General features: G+C 38.0%; 2 long non-coding RNA genes across 2 annotated transcripts; one reads left to right on the top strand and one right to left on the bottom strand.

Annotated features, from left to right (window-relative positions):
- Positions 1 to 180: 180 nt before the first annotated feature.
- LOC140883935 (uncharacterized) lies at positions 181 to 13,374 on the bottom strand. The gene is made up of 2 exons (XR_012150491.1): positions 13,214 to 13,374; positions 181 to 428 (listed from the first exon to the last, which is right to left on the bottom strand). It is a non-coding gene; the product is annotated as an uncharacterized lncRNA (long non-coding RNA).
- On the top strand, positions 3,030 to 5,662 carry LOC140883237 (uncharacterized). Its single transcript, XR_012150351.1, has 2 exons — positions 3,030 to 3,850; positions 5,455 to 5,662. It is a non-coding gene; the product is annotated as an uncharacterized lncRNA (long non-coding RNA).
- Positions 13,375 to 20,450: the final 7,076 nt, after the last annotated feature.

Genomic DNA, 20,450 nt, shown 5'->3' with positions numbered 1-20,450 from the left:
GACCTCAGGGGCAGAATTTGAAACGCCCACTACCTCTACTTTAATTTAATTAATAAAGAAAAATGCGGATATTAAAAAAAAAATTGGCATGACCTATCTGTTTATGTAACAAACCCACCTGTCACAGACAGTAAACTAAAAAAAATACCACCAACAACACTAAATAAACTAGACCGCGGAAAAAGAACGAGAACCTACGAAAGAGATTCAACAATACAAAATCAAAAAGTTCCACAATATGCCTTTTACATGCCCACAAACAATTCTATAAATCTTTACGTTTATATTTATCCAATCAACAAAAATGAAAGACTTTAAAGCATAAAAGTAAACTTTTGCGAAAGTCTAGAATATGTCGGAGGGATGTGCCGTGCCTGCATCGCAGTCCACTCGATGGTCCTGTCCCTCGATCTTAACGATAATCTAACCTGCACCAAGAAAGCATAGTGAGTCTAATGACTCAAAAAGTATAAACTGCGTAATAACAAGGGTTAAAAACACCTGCGGGAATACTTAAAATACTGTACATATAATACTTTGAAACTTACTCTGAAAAGCTGTATGATAAATGAGATTGAGACTAACTGCATGCAATGAAGTTACACATAACTCACACTTTTAAACTTGAGACTTTCTTAAACTTTACTTTGAACTTTTCTTGAAACTTTCATAAATTTTCATTTAACTTAACTTTTTCTTTGTGAATTTAGATCATTGATTGTGACCCTCTCTTTTGTTTTTGATCGATCATGGCTGTAGTATACTATGCCGACAAGAAAGTCAAGATTTTCTCAACCCCACATTGCCCCTCTGTTGGTAAGGGAAGCTAAGATTTCTCCCAACCCGTCCAAACCCGTCTGTTGGTAAGGAAAGCCAAGATTTCTCCCAACCCGTCCAAACCCATCTGTTGGTAAGGAAAATCAAGATTTCTCCCAGCCCGTTCAAACCCGTCTGTTGGTAAGGGAAGCCAAGATTTCTCCCAGCCTGTCCAAACCCGTCTGAGTGGTAGGAAAATCAAGATTTCTCCCGGCCCCTCCCTACACTTCTATGTCACAAATCAACTTACTTCATTCAAAACTTTTACTTTCCTTGACTTGGAACTTTAACTTTACTTTTGATGCAAAAGAAAATACTTCAACTTGCTTAAAATTTACTCAACTCGAAGTCGAGAACTCACACACATGAATATGTAACTTTAGGGAATGAAAACCCAATTCAAAATAATAATATTAGGTGAGTGAGTGGCTGCCCCTAAGTTGGTTACCCAACTTATACTCTATTTCTTCTCAAACATGTCTTAACCCGAGCAATCAAACGAGAAAGCCCTTAACTCTCGTTCTTACCTTAACCAAATTCAATTCCGCTTGAACCGACACTCTCTACACACTTCAAATAACCCAAGGACTAGGTTATGACCTCCAAAAACCACCCGAGCAACCCGATCAAAACGGATTTCCCAGTCCTCAAACTTGTCAAAATTTTGCACTAGTCACCCCGACTTGAGAAATTCCTAACTTGACCAAAACTAACCCGATTCGCTCCCAATTAGAACCGACACGACCACAACATCCTAAACTCGACTTAAAACCAGCCCTCACCCCTCCTTAGTTGCCCAAACCGTTCATTTTAAGCAAACATTCCAACCGCTCACACAAAGCTCTAAAATTCTGCTTCAACCCTTTAACTTAAATGACCCTTATCCTATCCAAAACTTGACCGAATTGAGCCCAATTTGAACCGACACGACCACGACATCTTGAAATTGACCTAGGGCTAAGCCACACCCCGACCAGATCAAACGAGTCTACTCCTCTGCACCAAAAACCAGCATCCCTTGCACAAAAAGTTAACCAACAAATTTCACCTACACTTCCAATTCCAACTCTATGTCCCTTTTGCCTTAACTATAACCCCTTCCAGCCTATAACATCATTCTACTAACATCCTTTAAAACTTATATCAAGAACTTGGAAGCCCTAAAATCACCTCCAATTTTTTTCGAAAATGGCAAGAACACACACCAAAGTGCATCAAACACTTGGATAATCAAAGAGACCAATGACTTTCATAAAATTACTCATAACACAACTTCAAACTCAATCAAAAAACCATGTGAAATTCGAATTTAAGCATAAAACACTTCTGAAAAATATGAATTTCGGTATGCATAAAAAGCTCCTCATGTCTCATGTCACAATTCATCATAAAACTCATATAACTTCAAAACAAAAGCTCATTTCGAATTTTAAACATAAACCTTGCTGAAAATTTGACAAAACCGAACTAAGCTTGCAAAATATCATGAACATTTCAAAATTCATCAAGAACAATAGCACAAAAGATTAAATATCTAGCTTGGGGCAAAAGAAAGTGTAGCACCTAAAATCCAATCTATTAAATCGCATGCATTAAATTAAATAAATATTAAGAGTATTATTTTTTTAAGTTTAATCGATTTAAAATTCTTTATCTTAATTATTTGTTAATGAAATATTAATTATTTATTTAAATATTTTTATTGTACTAACTATTTAATTAATACTTTTAATCTCTTAAGTTTAATTGCCAAAATGATTTTTATTGTGCAACTTATTTGTTTTAAATATTTTAAAGGTTTAAGTTTGCTTAATTAAATGATTTTAATTATTTAGTTTATTCGTTTAAATGATCCTAACTGTCCCACTCATTTATTTAAAATGATTTAAGTTTATTGGATAGTTATTTAAATAATTTTAACTGTTAAGCTTATTTATTTAAATATTTTTGGAACTTAAGTTCAACGGTTATTTATTTTAAATCATTTTAAATGTCTAGCTTATTTATTTAAATGCTTTCAATTGTCCAAGTCGTTTTAAAGATTTTTATTCCGCTTGTGTTTTTTATTTAAATGACTTTTAAACAATTATTTGGTTTATTTAAATTATTTTAATCGCTCAGTTTATTATTTAAATATTTTATTTAACATTGTGACATTAAAACAACTAAAGTATTGATTTTAATTTCTAAGTTAGTGTTTAAATTCCCTCAAACGTTTATTTGTTTTTGTGACGCCTAAATTCTATAAATTAAATTCCATGCGTAAATTAGCCTTAATGTTTAAACTTCTAAAATTCATGGTAATTTAAATGATTTAAATCTCCTTAGAATTTATTTGTATGATATTAAAATTTTAATTGTTTAAATTGCTTATTTTGGTGACTTTCGGCTTCGGCATGCGACAAAGGTGAACACGGCAGAAAATCCTTCATTTTTTTTAATTATAGGTGACCTAAATTTCTTGAGAGGTGAAGAAAATAAAATAAAATCGTTATTTTAGATTTTTCGTTTAAGAAAAATTGCGTAAGCGCATTTTCGCGCATAATTCTTTAAATTTTCTAATTTAGCCTTTTTGGACCCGGACAAGTGAAATTCCATTCTTGACATTTAAAATTTAGGGTTCTAGACTTAGATATTTAAATTAGAGGAAATTCTACAAACAAAAATTTTAAAATCAATTCTAACCACTTTTACTTGGTCAAAAAACACTTTTGACTAGTCCTACTCTCACAACACTCACACCTATACATACATACACATATTATATTACATACAAACTTAATAATCACTCTAGCCGCCTCTCTCTCATTTCCTTCTCCCCTTCTCACGCCTCACTCCATTTCCTCCTAGCAAAACCATGGGCCACACCTCTCCACCTCCTTCCTTAGCCGCCGACCGCCGTACCCAGCTAGCTGCCACCTTGCTGCCTCCTTGCTGCCGCCGTGAAGACCACCTAAGAAGCTGGTCCAGCTTTGAGCCGTGAGGTTTAAGGGTGCCCAGCCCTTCTCTTCTTCTCTTCTTGCTACTAGTTGAGGCAAGATGAAGTTCTTCTCTTTCTTTTTTAAAAACCCAAGCATGGATTATAGTGTTTTCTTGATTCCACCTTGTTAAATTCGAAATTTCAGATTCATTTGGTGTTAATATAATGTGTTGGGTTCGGTTTTCATCCAAAAGTGGGGTAGGAATTAATTCCGCCCATGGGGTGTTCATGGGTCTTAAACATGTGTTTTGAATGAGGTTTGGGTGCATGATAGGGGCTGGTCCAATAGGATTTTGGTTGAGGTGTTGGATTGAAGAGTTTGAGGGCGCCGGGTAATCGTATTGGATGAAACAAATGTAATGAGATAGCATCGGGCAAGAGACTAGTTCAAGGACCCTAGATTGACATATTGGGATGCTAATGAGTCGCTTGGATGGGTTGTTGAAGGGTTAGAGCATGAGGAGTAAGTTTGAGTGGCCTTAGCTTCAAAGGTGTCAAAACAAAATTTTTACCGTTGCGTCAAGTCTTGGGAAATAATTCTGGTGGGTTCGGTTTTAGAGGCCTGGACAGGGGCTACCTCAATTTTCTTAAATTATAGGATGTAAGGATCGTGTCGGTGTAAATTGGGCCTATTTCGGGTAAAAATCAATTGGGTTATGTACGTTTTAAGTTAGAGTGACGTAAGCAGAATTTTCCCTTGTTTACGGGCTATCCGGGTGTCTAAGTTTTTGAGTTGGTTTGGACCATTATAAAAATTTAAATACTGGTTCTTAGAGTATTTTAAGGTGTGTTTGAAGTGCCGGTTCGAACGGGAAATCTTTTGGATTTAAATAGGATGAGTTTTGGATTTTATGGGTTAACCGCTCGAGTTGGGCCTTATGAGCATAAACTTAAGAAAATGGAAGTAAAACTTTAAGCCTAGGGTGCTCCCCTACACTCCAATAATCCATAAAATTTATGTTATGCTATCTTTTGAGTTTATTTCGTTTACATTATTCAACGCCATTTATTCGCGTGTGTGACTTCAAAATTTATTTAATATTCTAGTCCCGAAGTCTAGTATCAAAAGAAATGTTTGTAAAAGATTAAATGTTGAAATGAGAAATTGTTGAATGAAAGAAAAAGTTAAAGAATGAAGTGAGTTGGTTGTGACTTGTAATTGCAATGTTGGGTCGGGAGATGCCCTGATTCACTTGCCAAATTACGTGTAGTACGAGGTCGAGAGACATCTCGGTTTCCCTACCAAATAGAAGTGTAGTACGAGGTCGGGAGGAATCTCGATTTCCCTACCAAATGGACGTGTAGTACGAGGTTGGGAGCAATCTCGATTTTCCTACCAATTAAAGGGCAATGAGGGTTCCGGAGAAATATTGACTTCCTTGCCGACATTGTATACTATAGCTATCGATCGATCGAAATCATAGTCACAGTCGAGGATCCAAATTCAATAGTAAAAGTAAAGGATAAATGTTTCATGAATGTGTTTTCCATCGCATGTTGCTATTGTTCTTACTTCGGGCATGTCTTGACTTTATTCCTTTCGCGCGAGATTCATTAGTCTATTGAGCACTATTTTTAGTATTATGCATTATTTTGAACCCTTGCTGTATTATTTAAATCTTGCTGGGCTTTTAGGCTCACTACTATGCTTGGTGCAGGTGAGCATTTGGATGAGGCTGCGGGGTAGGATTTCCAGGGCCCATAGGTGTTCGGAGGCACACCCTGACCGTTGCAGCTCTTTTCTTTCCGCATTTATGTCTATGTAATAATTATACTGTGTCGATTGTTGTTTCCTCTTTTCGTAGCAGGATGTGTTATTCCCTGCAAATTATGTTGGCATGTAAACATTAAATACTTTTGTCCCTTCGTCTGGCATCGAATTAGATACTGTGTTGCATGCTTGTTGTGACACCCGGAGCCAAAAAGTCCTAGGGCGGTACATGGTCCGCAATATGGGTGGTTAATACCTGAAAGATGGAAACCCCACCAAAGAATGGGCGACGGGTGACATGAATGAACTGATCCCACACCGGAATGAGAGGTACAAAAGATTTGATATGTACAACTCATATCAAGAAGGTGCATCTTCTTTTCGGAAGCTCATCACATAAGAACTCCAAAGTTAAGCGTGCTTGACTTGGAGCAATTATAGGATGGGTGACCCCCCTGGGAAGTTTTCCAGGGTGCGTGTGAGTGAGGACATAAGCACGCTGAAAAGACCCGTCTTGATACAGTGGGGCGTTACAAATGGTATCAGAGCCTGGCCTCTCCCAGTACGGTGTGGTTCGGGGACGAACCAAGCGGAAGCTGGTGGGCATGTGACACCCGGAGCCAAAAAGTCCTAGGGCGGTACATGGTCCGCAATATGGGTGGTTAATACCTGAAAGATGGAAACCCCACCAAAGAATGGGCGACGGGTGACATGAATGAACTGATCCCACACCGGAATGAGAGGTACAAAAGATTTGATATGTACAACTCATATCAAGAAGGTGCATCTTCTTTTCGGAAGCTCATCACATAAGAACTCCAAAGTTAAGCGTGCTTGACTTGGAGCAATTATAGGATGGGTGACCCCCCTGGGAAGTTTTCCAGGGTGCGTGTGAGTGAGGACATAAGCACGCTGAAAAGACCCGTCTTGATACAGTGGGGCGTTACACTTGTGTTTGTTGTTCACCTCGGGTTGAGGATTATTTAAACTGCTGTTTGAGACAGGTGGTTTTATTATTCAAACAAATATGTCATGCCAAAATTTTTAAAATTTTCCGCATTTTCTTTATTTATTTAGATATTAGTAGTTAGAGTCGTTTCAAAAAGCCTATACTTGCCTCACTTGACCAAAACCCAAAGAAAAGGGATGAACTAAAGCTGAAACTCGACCAGCAGCTCAAGGTCGTCTTCCAAGGCGGACTTCCAATGGTGACGGCGGTGGGAGGAGGACGGCGGCGATCGAAAAGCTGGAGAAAATGGGCGGCCAAAAGTGCTAGAGAAATGAGGGAAAAAAATGAAGAAGAGGCGGCTAATGAGATGTGTGTTGTGTTAGGATTTTGAGTTTATTTTGTTTTTTTAATATAAATTAAGTGTTAGGTGTATGTGTGTGTGTGTATAGGTGTAAGTATGCATAGGTAGGTATGTTGTGTGATTTAAAAGTACTACTCAAAATGCTACAACTTTTGCCTTCACTGAGTCATATCATTGTCGGCTTAGAACTTTGTTTCGGTTCTAACTTCATACGCATTATCAATAATCCTAGCTCACTCTGAATTCTTCATTCAGACAAATGTCTTATCATCCGCAATCCTGCTGGAACGGTGAAACACCACTGACTACCGTCAGAAATTTATTGTCCATTACAACTGGTACAATACCATCGAAGAATAATTTCTTCAAAAATTCTATGCACGGCAAGCGGATAGAAAAATCCTCCTTCTAACCGCAAAATCAATCTTACTCTAACATGCACTAACACACCTCAAGACTGATACTGAACCTTGATACCATGTAATCCACGAGTTAGAAACGTCGTTGTCTGTGCAAAAATCCAAAATCCTGAGTCTTCATACTGACTCTGCATGATCATCTGAACTCTTATCGTTACACACAGGAGTCTATACCAAACTCACTGTTCGATCAACTTATGCAATCTTAATCACCGTCTGAGTCGTAATAGCTACTAACTGGCTATTAACGCAATCACTCTGATATCTAACCTGAACATCACGAGATTACTGTAGTCTCCTGACAACTTACCGAATACCAACTCTGATTGAATCAGCAATGCTAACTATAAATCTTAGCGATGAAACTTTTGCTAAGACTGTACTAGTCATTTGCTATCTTTAGACGCGCACAATCTCTTCCGCTAACAGACGAGAAGACAATATACAACCACTTTGTATCCCAACTAGTCTAACACTAACATTGTATCCCCGATGTTACCACAAGTGTTAACCAATCGTCTCAAAATTCTAATCTTAGTGTCAATTACTAGAGATACTCTCTCAGAGTACACATCTGAGCTAATCTACCTTGCTGAGGACGAAGTCCTAGCTACCAAGCCGAATAGCCTTTGCGAAAATAAATGGCCAAAACCCTGCCACTTAATCGCAACGTGACGACATCGATGCACTCCATCCTTTGTATCTAACAAACTCAGATAAAACCTCTAGTGGTATAATCACTACTTGTGAATTACTCATACTGATCACTATCCATTTTGATCTGAATTTCGCTACCAGAGATAGCATTCCAAGCGATTTCCACTGGTCATTTTATCACAAAAAACCGCAAGTTCTGAAACTTCCTAGCATCAGAATACGTACCTTTCATACTTATCCCGCTTGATGTTGACTAATAATTTCCAAGAAAATACAACCATGAGAACAAATGGCAAACTCCTTGCCGACAAACATAAATTGTGACAACGTCGTTGTCCACAATACTTTATCTTACGAATTCTCAGATCGACACCTTGAAAATACACTACCATTCCGTTGCACACTTAGATGGCTAACACCATCATTGGCACTGATAATCTAAATCAGATGATCGCATCTGTCTCATCCTTCGAGATAACATTTTAAACTCACAACAATGGTTATCTAACCCTGGATAACAAAAACTCTTGTCAACCTGACTCACTACTGGGATGAACAAAATAGGTTCATCTCGATTGTACACGAAATCCTCAATGTTTTCGGAAATCGAGCTAACTTCAAGATCAACTCCGATCGATTCTAACATCTCAATGGCACAGCACATCAGAAATACACTGGGAGATCAGTGACAACAATCCCGCCAGACCCCGAAAACCAGGTCTCAGCTGTTGTCTCATCCCACGACCAAACAACTGATGTTATTATGCTAATGCTAATTGAAATCCACAACACTCATTGGATCTCAACTCAATGGCACACTCTAAAACTATCGCTGGAAACACCTAAGAAAAGTATTTGGCTAAAAGTCCTCGAAAACTGTCGTTCACCAACTACCTGGGGTAACCACTTAATCCCATCTCCACAAACTGAGTCACCCATTGCTAATACCAAGCAATGTTGAGATCAAGTTTGTCACTTCCTAACAAGAAAGTAATATCCTAAAACGTTATTAAATCTCAACGTCTATTCTTACCACTGATAACCTTAACCAAGCTATCAGAGTAACCATGACCACTTGAGTCAAATTGTAACCATTCTCCGTGATCAGCAGAAACCCAAAAGTTCTGTCTCCTGCAATCCTAGAGATCTCTAAACGACTAAAGAATTTTTGAATGTACTTGAATCTCTATCGTTTTGAGGCATTACCAAGGACCAAAATCCTAAGCACATCGGCTCATAGTACCATCCCAAGTACCTCTCGATTCACGACATCCCAAGTTAACATTGAATGAAATAAACCTATCAATCACGTCGATCCACTGTAGCTCTCGCTTAGCCTAACAGTATCAACTAAATTTAGGCAATCGCTCGCCAATTCTCGATTATTACAACTTTCATGGCTTGATCAATAACTCTGATCTTGTTACCATAAGTCTTCTAATCCCAAACACTTGGAATCACAAGATTAACATCGAATTATCATTTCTATCTCAGACAGAGTCAAACGATAGCTAATGGTAGACTACTGGAACAAACCCGCACCAGTCAGGACATACTGCTAAGTGTATTGTCCATCTAAAATGAACACCAAGACTAGCTGAGCCCAAATTAGTTTACAATCCGATAACCTGGATCATCTTGTCTCAAGGAATCCCAATCGTATCTCCGATTAAATCAGACAATACTCATAATAACCACTGGTAGGATTCCATCTACCTACTAGACCTAGTCGTCTAGTGATATCCCAAATATCGAAGGTCAAAAGCCTATCTGCTCAGAACAATCACTTGTCAAGGAAAATTCCTCTCAAGACTAATTCTGACAGCAGAAATCCAAAACCTGCATCTCTGATGAAATACAGACGATAAATAACTCTCAATACCACACCTGGTATCTATCCAAGGTCATACCCCACTGCAACTGTTGCCAAATACCTATACTGAGTAGCCTCCCTGACAGCCATTCCTGAAGCATGAAGGCTTTCAGGCAACCTCTGAAGCAAGAAAGGCTCTCAGAGTAACACTGGCATAGGGTAGCGCCTCCTCACGTCTAGTCCCGGTCACAGTCCACAACTAACGGTATCACTTGACCTGGTACCCTGATGAAAACCCATCATCACATGACAACAACCTAAAGAGGTCAAAACAGCCAACTGTTCTAAAAAATTAGCCTAGAACAACTCCCATGTCCCTGATGATTTTCCTCATCCCTGACACTAAACATAGTCAACCGACCAACTGAATCATCCTAGGAAAACACCTAGAACTAACCACGTGGTAAGTACTCAAAATCTGATTACTCAAAAACCTATGAGTCACAATAGTTGAACACTAATCAACTAAAATAATCAGTGGAATTATCTGTATATCCCAATACTAGAAAATCTTTAAACCACTGAACCAGGTTTAATACGATTCTTATTACAAATCCTTAGTTACAACCACTAAGAAATTCCAAAAACTTGGAATCAATAATACAATGATTAAATTGCTTAAAACTGAAATACTGTTTACAACAATTCTTAACACATTTAAATCGTTGTACATATCTTGATCTTGAGCATGAAGTTTCTCATTTGTCCAAGCATCAATACAAGCATGTTGTCCAAATCTCTTCCCCACGATCTCCCGCAAAGACCTCCGGCAGATTCCCTCCGAGGAATGATTTGTGCTCACTTACTAGTATTCTAGTTATGCTTTGCATCAATGCATGTCAGAAAACCTCCTCTACCCAAGATCTAACCTACAAGATCTGTCTGCATTCATCACATTATAAATGGACTACTCTCCGGCGAGATCTTTATGACAATATCTCCAACTGCTAGTGGAGAATCTTCCTCTGGTTAGAGCCGAATGGATAGTCACACACCATGCGCTCCAACAAATCTTCAAAAGTACCTGGGTTGAAAAACTCATTCTTCTCTCCCATCCCGATTTTGCTGGAATCCTCATAAGGCGAAGCTCTGTCATTAACCTCAGCGATGAAGATCTCAAAAACCTTTAAGTATCACGTCATTCCAATGTCAATTGCTACTCTTTCGTCAATCACAGTCATCACTCTACAAGCATTACCCAAAATATTAGTACCATGTCCCAAACTCTAATTTCACGCTCTGATACCAATAAATGTGGTGACCCAACCCGGATCTACTACTAATCAGAGATTAAAGCTTAATAAAGCATGCAATAACAATAAATCAGAAATAACTGCGGAAGCTTGAATAAAAGCGGATTGGCAGAATACAACTGGATAAACAATTCCATAATACAACCAATCGAATAAACCTCGATAAACAAAAATAAGCCTAACAGCTAGCCCTGCTGTCTCTTCCCTGTTTACTGACTCCACTGAGTCTCTGGGTGTACTACTTGCACCTACATCTGCCCTATCGAATGGAGTGTCCAGATAATAACAAAATACTGGACGTGAGCGCTAAAGCTCAATACGATAGTACGGGTAAACATATAAACATGATGCATGCAAATGAATATCTGGGTATCATACTGGGAATCAAATCCTACTCAGTCTAGGTGTCATGGTATGTAGCACATTGGACTGTCCATATACCGTGGACATATCCGGTCCCAAAACTATGGTTCTCATCCACACATGCAGTGGGGCTGAGCAAATTCCCTATACTGGGTAAGCCAACAATACCGACTAAATCAAGATGTATGCACGTGTAGCATAATAATAACATGCAATCATGACACATAAATTCAACATATAAGCATGCATACCCGCTGAAAATTTCAGTCAGTACTTATGTACTTCACTAAGGCAGTTCTAGAAGCATTCATCTATGTCCCAAGTCTACCATCCAACTCTACAAGTCTACAATGCAAAATACTCATGCATTACTAAACATGATCTATAAGCCTTAACTAAGATAATAGATACTCCCTAATAATTTTTAGGGAACTCGGACCATACCTGCATCCGTCATCAGCCCGCTGATGGCGACTGCCCCACAACTTGGGCACAACTTTGCAATAGCTCCGCTACTGCTCCGGAGACTGGCTAGGAATATAAAACTACTACCTACTCTTTACTCTTTATTAAAGAGTAGCCAAAAGCCCAAAAATGAGCTAACATGGGAGAGGAGAGGAAATTCTGAGAGCTGGAAAATGAGCTCCTCGACCCATATTTATAGACATGGGTTCGGACCGTCCGATCCCAGTTCAGACCGTCTGATCCCCCATCACCTTCGGCATGTGTCAATCCGATCACATGAAACCATACACCTATTTGGAACACTGTTCGGAGCGTCCAAACTACACATCGGAGCATCTGATGACACATCCCTGATGTCACTGCTTATGTCATCCTTGCTGACGTCATCCTGGAGACCTGTCATGTGGGTTTGGACCGTCCGATCCTTCCAAAGCACTAAAATCCTTTGGGTCATTTCCGGGCGTTTTGGATTCATTTTTGAACTCCTTAGACCCATTTGAAAATCCCTTAATCATGTTTTACTTAATCTAAACATGATCACATGATTAATTATCCATTAATAATTAATTCTAGATACGGGTCACTATAGTGATCCAACCCATCAACACTTGGCCCAATAATTCTCATGGGTCACAAGGCCCATGAAAATTCACTGGGCTCTCATAAATTTAAAACTTAAGCACATTACAATAATTAACTAGTCAAGCCCAAAAATAATTAATTATACACTTAACTAATTAATTAAATTACCCAGGCCCGAAATAAACTAATTCGGACCTATAAACACATGACTTGACCCTTAAACACCCCAACCCGACCCGAGAAACCTCTGCCCGAGCCCCTGACCGCTGCCCCTAAACTGCCCGAATCCCTAAGCCTATCCTTTCTTCCTCGTGGCAGCAGCCCTCGACCCTTTAAGGGCTTCGGCAGCCAAGCTCCGGCCACCACTGGTCGGAGTCCCACCGGAACAACCTTTCCCAAGGTCTTGGGGTTCTAACCAACTTGGAACCAGCCCCTAACTCGAGCCCAATATCCTGTAAGAGCCTTTGCCCCAGAACTGCTCAACCTGCGTGCACCCTACGCTCCTACTGTCTCCATCCCAAACCAGGGACTAACCCATATGAACCATCATCAAACCATGACTTTAGGGACCTAAACTCAGCCCCTATCCCGTTGGTCAGCCCCTCGAATGAACGCACGGAAAGAACCAAGCCCATAACCATCAAAGTGTCAAGGAACTTGGGTAATCATGCATGAACGCGTGAGATATCTGATCGTTCAATCAAAGCTATGCAAAAACATGATTAAAACATGTAAAACATTGAGTATATGATCTAATAGGTGAACAAAAAGGGAACAAACGTGCCTTTGCGTATTTACGCTCGAATTTACGATATCGTCACGTATTTGGTTGTCCGGGACAAATGGGACTTCAGATCTCCAACTTTTCTTCTCAAAAACGTGAAAGCGTGTGTTCTTGGTATAAGTGTGTGTCGGCTGCTGAGTGGGGGGTGAAGGAGGATGAGTTTAAACATGATGTATAACTTAAAGGTAGAGATTAATGGTTGTACTTTAGTTTTAGGTTGGACTTGGGCTGAATATTTAAGTAGACTAGGATTAATTAAAAGTTTTAAACCTACTAATAATCAGTAAATAATTCATAATCTCGAAATATTAGGATTTCCAATTTTAAAAGTGTGCTTAAAGCCCTTAAAATGGCCTGTTTATGTGGAAAATGGACTCCTTAATATTTATATATAAAAAATTTTGCCATTAAAATGTTGGTCAAAGATTCTGGTGAAAAACTTTGGTATTGTTCGTCCACGGCCTCCTTTACGTGATCAAACTAATCTATCTCAAAATATTCATAAATTTCATAATAGCGGGTTAAATGCTAAAATAAAATTTAAATCATGCAAATATTTCGCATAATTCATATAATAACACATAAAAAATCATTTAATCACTTTTCAATATATTTTTAAAATAATAAATTCTATAGTTATGAATGCGGGTTTATGTAAACGAATTTTCGGGTGTTATATTTCCAGACAGCCCGTGCACCCTTACAATTCTAAGGCATGAAAATTTTCTTCTGGATACGATCGAAAACAGGTGCGAATAGGATGAAACTGAATTCCGTGTCTTGCAAGAGCTGAGCACATGGGTAGAGCATTGTGAATACCTTCCATAAATGAATTTGAACTTTACTAGGTATTTTGAGTCCCCACAATTTTCAAAGACACTTAACCATCTCATTATTTTGATCATTACTGGCTTCCTCAACTGGCGTCATCGCCACTCGGTACCCAGATTTCACCGAATATACCCCATTAACTTCATAATGCCATACAAGTTTATCACTCCCAAGAGGAATGCGTCTGACCTCGTCATGATCAATCGGCCATAACACCGTCTGAATGACTTCCCAATCCCACTGTCTTTATGGTGTCATCAACTGATTAACACACAGATAAGAATTTATCAAAGAAGGCTGAGTAATGGTTTAAAACTCAAGGGTCTCATCCGCAAAGGATCCTTGAAAACTCGGATCGAGCTCCCATCTCGCACTTGCCACCAAATTCCCTTGCTAAGGAAATCTTGCCCCCATAGAATAGTAGTCTAGACAAAATACGGATTTTAACCCTGAGAAGCATTAATAAAATTTGTTGATGGGAAGTATTTGGCCTTCAAAATTCGAGCTGATAAAGTATTAGGATTTGTAAGTAATCTCCATCCTTTCTTAGCTAAAAGAGCTTGATTGAATACAGGCAAGTTTCGAAACCCCATTCCTCCATGAAATTTAGATTGACACAATTTGGACCAATTAAGCCAATGGATCTTATTATCATCAGAGGTACCACCCCACCAAAACCTAGCACACAAAGACTGAATAGAATTGCAAATAGACAAAGGTAGCTTAAATAATGACATAGTATATGTAGAAGTTGCTTGAGCAACTGCTATGATAAGCACATCACATCCTCCAACCAAAAATATCTTATGATTCCATCCCTGTAGTTTGAGCCACACCCTCTCACAGACCCAATAAAAGATCCCTTTCTTATTTCGACCAACAAATGCAGGTAATCCCAAATATGATTCATGAGATTCAGAATATGGCATATTCAATGATGAGAAAACAAGGTCTTTCATTTGTAAAGTAGAATTGGGACTAAAAGTAATACAAGATTTATGGAGATTGATAATTTGACCTGATGCGCAAGCGTAGTGGTTGAGAATATCCTTGATAGGCCGAAAATGTGAGAGAGTCGTTGTTCCAAAGATTAGAGTATCATTAGCAAAAAAATAAGTGGCTAATTTGAGGAGCTGATCCAGAACACTGGATTCCTTTGAAGCTGCCCTGTTGGACCCCTCGATGGAGGAGTGCTGAGAAACCCTTTGCACATAAAAAGGAATAGATAAGGAGAAAGTGGGCATCCCTGCTGAAGTCCCCTCGTAGGATGAATATTAACAAATTTTCTTCCATTGACAAAGAAAGAGAGTCAAGTGGATCCAAGATAATCACGCACTTAATCAACTCAAAAATTCGATAAGCCCAATTTTGTCATAATTGCAGTAAGGAATTTCCATTCGACACGATCATACGCCTTACTCATATCCAGTTTTAGTGCGATTAATCCTTGTCTTCCTCTAGTGCGTCGATGAAGTGTATGCAAGAATTCAAAGGCAGTCACAATATTATCCGAAATGAGCCTATTCGGAACAAAAGCACTTTGTTCCGATGAAATAATTTCATTAAGAAAATGCTTCAATCTGTTCGCCATGGCCTTGGATACAATTTTAGCGACTACATTGCAAAGACTAATAGGTCGATATTTAAAAATGACAGTTGGATGTTTCACTTTTGGAATGATAACAAAAACAATTTGATTTAGATCCCCAAATGAAGCCTGGACATTAAGAATTTCAAGTGCCACAGTTGTTGTTGGAAAAGTTATTTGAATGAATTATAATTGAAATGGGCTTGAAAGGCTTATTTAAATTGTGTTGGAATAGTTTGAAATTTGGTGAATAAATTGGAGGGAAAACTTGTTTTGGTTTGTCCCACATTGGAATATTTCCAATGTGTTTAACTCCATATATAATCCAACTTTGGATTTATGGGATTGGGCCCTTAGGGCACCGATGTTTTGTAAAGGGGCAAGACGCTAATCGATGCAACAAACACACACGCGCGGTCGGCCGGCTCGGCTCGGTGTGGCGAGGTCTTATGATCCGATTATTCTTTTTGAATAAAATTTAATTAAAAATAATAATAATATTTATTATTATTTTTAGTGCGCCCGAGCGGTAAAATATTACCGCCCGCGTGCAGAACCTCGTATGCGAGACAGTAAGGTTGGGTATTTTTGGCCGCCCGAGCGGTCATAAATTACCGCCCGAGCGCAACCCAAAATCTGTAAAACAGAAAGTTGGGTTTAAGTTGGCCGCCCGAGCGGTCAAATATTACCGCTCGAGCGCGCCTCTGGGCTCCAAAAAGTTGCGTCTCTTTTGGGATGTTTCTATCATGGGTTGCATCCTTAGGCCATAAAACGTGTTCTTTGGAATCATAATATATATACATGACTGTTATAACGCAGAGAATAATCTGAAAAACCATCTGATAACGTGTAAACATCAGATTTCTGCTTTCTCTGTGATTTTTTCCTCACTCTCTCAAAAGAAAGTTTTGCTTATTTTAGTTCGCTAAAGTTCGTGATATTTGTAGTGCTGCTATATAATGATCGTTAGTCGTTGTATCTTAGAGACGATTGCCGTCAACGTTGAGCACTGTTAACGGGCAATTTTGTCTTGCGGATAGACAGAATCTCTCGCATCGACTGGTTCATTTTTTGTTGTTGCTGTTGTTGCTGACGTGTTCAGAATTCGGAGTACATCCTTATAACAGTTGTAACATGATTTCCAACAGTCATCCAATTCTCTTGAAAGAAGCCAGCATGAAAACCATGTGGTCCTTGAGATTCCAAGGGCCCATACCAAAAAAAGCCTGTCGAACCTCGTCCGAACAATACGGTGCATCTAACCGAGAGCTCATCAAAGGCATGAGTTTGCAATCAACACCCTCTAGAACATTTGCAATACTGGAATTAGATGGATGGGAAGTAGAGAACAGATTTTGTAAAATAATCCACAATGATATTAGTCACACTTGGGAAATCAGAAATCCATTCCCTATTATTGTTGAACATACCGCCAATATGATTTTTCCGATGTCGAATGGTTGCTTAATGATGAAAGTATTGTGTATTGCGATCACCACCCGCTAGCCATTTTGCTCGAGATCGTTGCGTCCAGTAATTTTCCTCAAGGTACAATAATTGATCTAGCTTTCATTCCAACTGAGCAAGAACAAAAGGTTGAAACGAAACATCAGGATGAGTATTGACAGTGGAGATATCATTTTGCACTTGACGAATCCGTGAGGAAAGATTCCCAAAAGTTTTGAAACCCCAACTCTTGAGTTTCTGTCCGCACCGAACTAAAATCTTTTGAAGATCCGACGGACTATTACAACGAGAGGTTCCAGAAAAATCTCAACAATCAGCCACAACTTGTTTATAGTCTTTACTAGTTCTCCATAAAGGTTCAAACTTAAAGAATTGTTGTCGAGACAGAGTATCCGGAAAGCAGTATCAATATGAGAGAATTCAATTAGCAATAATCTATTATCTAAACCAAAAAACTCTTGGTGAGATACACTGGTATTTTGAAAAATACCTTGCCAATTCAAATTAGCAACCACTCGGTCGAGCCGTTCCTGAATAAATCGAGGTGGTTGTTGACGATTACGCCAAGTGAATTCTTGGCCGATGAAACCAAGATCTTTGAGACAGCAAAAATCGAGGGTATCCTGAAAATAATCCATGGATGAAGTAGATTGGTCGCTGCCACCAGCTTTTTCAGACAAAGAGAGAATTTCATTGAAATCTCCCGCAACCATCAAAGGAAGATCGAGTAATGCATAGAGACGTCGAAGCAAAATCCATGATTGCATCCGCATACCTCTGTTTGGATGTCCAAAAAACCCAGTAAAGCGCCAACACTAGCCATTTTCCGATGAAACCACAGAATCAATGTGACCCACACTATAACTTTTAATTTCAACCGAACAGCCATCTTTCCACAAAATAGCAAGCCCGCCACTACTACCTGTACAATCAACAAAAAAAAATTCTGGAAACCAAAATGAGACTTCAAAAGAGAGGCCCTATGGCCACGAAGCTTAGTTTCAAAAATGAAAAATATTAATATTATTTATTGCTTAAATATTTTTTTTTCAAATAATTTTTTTGAGTATAATTTTCTGTCATCTGCTGAGGGAGGCCGCCATGGGTTCTTTTGATTAGTTTTTTTTTTATATATAAATATCATGCTTATATTTACAAAACTGTTGAAAAATATATTATTATTATTATGTTAAATATTGAATATTGAATGTTAAATGTTGAATATTGAGTTGTAAAATATGGAAAATTAGTGTGTGATGATGTATTAATTTTTGGACTAATCTCAAATGTGGATATATAAATAAGTCTTCATTTGTGATGAAAAATACAATTGAGTTGAGAGAAAAATATTATAAAGTATAGAGTTTGATATATTTTGAGTTTTGAAGTATTTAATTTTTACCGTAAATTTTTATTTTTTCCCAATACGTTATCAGCACGAAGCTCTAAAAGTCCTCCATATTTTTTCAAGCTCCAAAACACAAGAAAAAGGTAACAAAAGTAAGAATATTTATTTAATTGTTTATTTATTTGATGTGTATATATTTAATATATAATATCATGTTATTATCAGAAATGATAAAAAAAAATAGTTTTTTAAAAAAACTTGTTATAAATCCTGGGAGGATGTTAAGACGACATCCCACACTCCCAGTAAGGGATACGACAAGTATAAAAGCCTCTAAGGTTTTTAAACAATAACGTGATATGATATATATTTTTTTATGTATATATACTAACTATATCAATATATAATTTCATGTTATTATATAAGAGGTTGTCTAGGACACTGACCTTATAATAACGTGATATGATATATATTTTATTGCGTATATTTAATTATGATTATCATTATATGCATCACATGATTATCACGAATTTTTATTCAACACATACTCGATTTTTTCTTACCCCAACGGTAACAAACGGCTAGTTTTTGCCCTATAAATATGTTCACTCAAACTAATTTTCAATCACACCAAATTCACTCTTTTTCTCAAAATAATTTCTCCTCGATTTTTCGAAGATGAAGATGATGGCATTTCTAAGGCTATTTTTCATAACGATTATGATCATCATGCTCACGAGTCTTGTACTCACCAGCGATTTTCTACCACATACTTTTTCTCTATTTGTACACGCACTTGTAATCTTCGTTCTTCCATTATTTTGTATTGTCATATTAATGAAAATTAACTAATAAAATGCATTGTTATTTTTCTAGTATCACCATGTCAAATTTGGCAAAGATTGAATTCGTTGCGCTCGATATCACTGGAAAGAATTATATGCCATGGACTCTCGATGTAGAGATGCATCTTGAGTCATTGGATCTAAGTGATACCTTCAAAGAAAATAATATATCATCCTCACAAGAAAAAGCAAAGTCTATGATTTTCTTACGTAAACATCTTGATGAAGGATTGAAATGTGAGTATCTCATAGAAAAAGACCTAATGATTTTATGAAAAGGGCTGAAAGAAAGATTTGAGCATATAAGGGAAGTGATACTTCCGACCGCCCGTGATGAATGAAATACGTTGAGATTCCAAGACTTTAAAAAATTCAGTGATTATAATTCTGCGATGTATCGAATAGTCTCACAATTAAAATTCTGTGGACTTGAAGTCACAGAGATGAAAATGCTTAAGAAAACATTTTTCACTTTTCACGCATCGAATATAACTCTACAACAACAGTATAGAGTGCGTGGATTTTCGAGATATTCTGAACTCATCGCATGTCTTCTTGTGGCGGAAAAGAACAACGAATTGTTAGTAAGAAATCATCAATCCCGACCCACTGGTTCAACGGCATTTCCAGAAGCAAATATCGTAATTAAAAATGAAAACCAAAATCAAAGGCATATACAAGATTTTGGTCGTGGACGAGGTCGAGGAAGTGGGCGTGGACGTGGACGTGGACGTAAAAAATTATCGCGGTCATGGTCGTGGCCGTGGATATGAAAATAATCGAGATAGTTATTTCAATAACTCATCTCAAAAGAACGTCACGAACCACCCACCAAAAAGGCAGCATGAAAATACGATTGAAAATGAGAATCACTCAAAAAGATCTGAGAGTGTTTGTTATAGATGTGGCACTCCAAGACATTGGTCACATATTTGTCGAACCTCTGAGCACCTATGTAAGCTCTATAAAGAATCGATAAAGGGGAAAGGAAAAGAGACCAATTTTGTTGAAAATAGTGACCATTTAATTGGTTCAACTAGTTTCAATGCTGCAGATTTTTTGAATGATTTCGAAGACATTGATTAAAAGATTGGTGGGACTAGATTGTAACAAATTTGTATTTTTCATGCATTCTTGTATTATAAAGCATGCTATATT

This window comes from Henckelia pumila, chromosome 2 (genome assembly GCF_033568475.1).
Source record: "Henckelia pumila isolate YLH828 chromosome 2, ASM3356847v2, whole genome shotgun sequence".
NCBI lineage: Eukaryota > Viridiplantae > Streptophyta > Magnoliopsida > Lamiales > Gesneriaceae > Henckelia > Henckelia pumila.
The sequence above is the reverse complement of the archived record's forward strand: the minus strand, read 5'-3'. Positions and strand labels throughout refer to the sequence as shown.